We start from the raw sequence: 2,828 nt of genomic DNA on the forward strand, positions 1-2,828 counted from the left end.
CCTCCTGACTCTTATCACTGTCTTCTTTTTAAGTCTCTATCTAAAATCAGTGGCCTGTTCCTAGAGATGAGAGAAGAGCCACAAGTGTTGGGCACCTGTCCTCTCCCGCCACCAGATGCTTCTGTCATATGCCAAATTGAGAAAAAGACTGATTGCCGTGATAAGTTTGTAATTATGGCACAGTGATGAAACATTAAGAAAAGTCTTTTAGCTCTAGTCAGAATAGCTTATCACTTGCTACCAATGCTTAGAATAGTAAAGTCAGGCTCACACCTATAATCCCAGCACTTTGGGAGACCAAGGCAGGAGGATCGCTTGAGCCCAAGAGTTCAAGACCAGCCTAGGCAACATAGCGAGACCTTGTCTCTACCAAAAACTTAAAAAATTAGCTGGACATGGCATGCACCTGTAGTCCCAGCTACTTGGGAGGCTAAGGTGGAAGGATCGCCTGAGCCCAGGAGGTCGAGGCTGTGGTGGCCCCTAAGTATGCCACTGCACTCCAGTCTGGGTAACAGTAAGACACCAACACACATACAAAGTAAGGATTTTTTTTTAAATCTCCATTGAAGATTGTTTATATTACTTAAAAACTCAAGCAATAAATAGATTAAATGTAAGAAGCCGAAACTCAGCAGGGACGAATATAACTTTCTACATTTAGATACAAAGGTCTGATTGCACAGGCACAAACGAGAAAGACTTAAGATTTTAATTGATTTAGAGAACAGTGCAAATTGGCAGAATAAAATAGTTACTTGGAAAACTAATGTGGCCATAAACTACCTTAACAGAAATACAGTGTCTAAACCTGTGCTGTCCCATATGGTAGCCATTAGCCACATGTGGCTATTTAAGTTTGTAAAACGAAACAACAACAAAAAATCAATCCTTCAGTTGCACTACCACATTTCAATGGCCTGTGAGGATTAGAGGTGGGAGTTGAGCTTAGGCATGACGCTGAAATCCATGCACCTTCCACTGTGCCACTGTTGCTGAGGTTCCAAAGATGGACATCTCAGGGTAGAGTGTCGTGGTCAGCCACAGGAGATGCCAGCCGTGGCCAAGTGGCCACTGCAGCTCTCGGGGCCTTTAACGTGGAGGCTGGGCCAGATCAGTGCATGTTCCGGTGCTCACTCATGAGAAATTTCCACCAGTGGAGGGAAAGCGAAAACGGTTTTACATAAAGCTCTACCTTGTATTCTTTTTTTACATTAAAATGTTCCTTTAGGGGTCATGAGAATGCTTAAAACCCAGATTAAAAACTATTTGTGCCCCCTAAAGCTATCGAAATAAAGAAAAAAAATGTGGGCAACCCCTTCGGGTCCCCTCCCACGGTGGGAGCTTTTCTGTTCTCTCAATAAATCCTGGTTTCTCAAAAAAAAAAGAAATGTTCCTGTATGAAATGATGGTGGTGATGAATGGCAGGGTTTTTGGTCCTGACTTCAAAAGATGATAAAATTAAGAATGTAAGGCCAGGTGCAATGACTGACGCTGATAATCCCAGCACTTTGGGAGGCTGAGGTGAGAGGATTGCCTGAGGTCAGTGGTATGAGACCAGCCTGGGCAACTTGGTAAGACCCTCGTCTCTACAATAAATCAAAAAATGAGTTGGGTGGGGTAGCACGCACCTGTAGTTCCAGCTACTTGGAAGGCTGAGGCAGAAGGATCGCCTGACTCCAGCTCGAGGCTGCCGTGGCCGTGAGCATGCCACTGCACTCCAGCCTGGGCGACAGACTGAGATTCCAACTAAAAAAAAAAAACATATAATAAGCTAGATTGCCTGTTTTTGTTTTGTGAGAAATGCACCTAAAGAGGCTGGAAAATGTGCTGAGCTTTCCTTCCTGGTTGCACCGATAATGGGCATCAGCGAGGCAGGGTGGGGAAGATAGATGAAGCTGGCTTTTCCCCTTTGTCTGAAGTCTTAACGGGCATACTTTTCAAACTACGGGCAGTCCCCAACTTCGGAGAATTTGACTTAATTTTTCGAAGTTACGATGGTGTGAAAGCAATGTGCATCCAGCAGAAATGGCACTTGGAGTACCCAGATGGCACTTCTGCTTTTCACTTTCAGTCTTCAATAAATGACATGAGAGTCAGAACTTTATGACAACATAGGCTTTGTGTTAGACGACTCTGCCCTGCTGTAGGCTACTGCAAGTGTTCTGGGCACGTGTAAGGCAGAGCAGGCCAGGCTATGATGTTCAGTGGGCAGGGGGTAATCAGTGTAGTATCAGGTTATGATATTTTCAACTTCTGATGGGTTTATCAGAACACAGCCCTGTGGTAAGTTGAACACAGTCCCGTGATAAGTCGAGGCGCATCTGTCATGTGATCCCGATCTGTCATTTTGCTGCTGCCCAGTGGGCTCAGATGAATTTTTTTTACAAGGAACCTCAGACCATAAAGGGCGTCGTGGTTGATGTGCGGACCCTAGAGCTGTGCCTTGTCAGTTCCCTGGTTCCACACTACCAATGCTTCCAGGGAACCCCAGGACTTGGCAGAATCCAGCTGGTAGATGGCGGCTATGGAGAATAACCCTGTCTATCTCACAAGCTAGTTTCTGTTAAATCCCCTTCTCTTGTGGAGAAAAAAAAACGGTACAAGTACTTCTACTCAACTGCTCATCTATTGACAGTGTAAGTTCCAAAGAGTCGCTTTATTTCTCTGGGGAAACATACTCTGAGTTTTGCTACGGGTGAAAATTAGAGAACCCAACCAGTCTATAAATACCAAACCGGCTCGTACTGAACCTTAAACATCCCTACCTGCAGTGGCTGTGTGTTTATTAGCCTTGGGTGACTTTATTAGCCTTCCTAAGCCTCAGTCTA

Source organism: Carlito syrichta, unplaced genomic scaffold (assembly GCF_000164805.1).
Source record: "Carlito syrichta isolate Samal-C Ts95f unplaced genomic scaffold, Tarsius_syrichta-2.0.1 Scaffold314112, whole genome shotgun sequence".
Taxonomy (NCBI): Eukaryota; Metazoa; Chordata; class Mammalia; order Primates; family Tarsiidae; genus Carlito; species Carlito syrichta.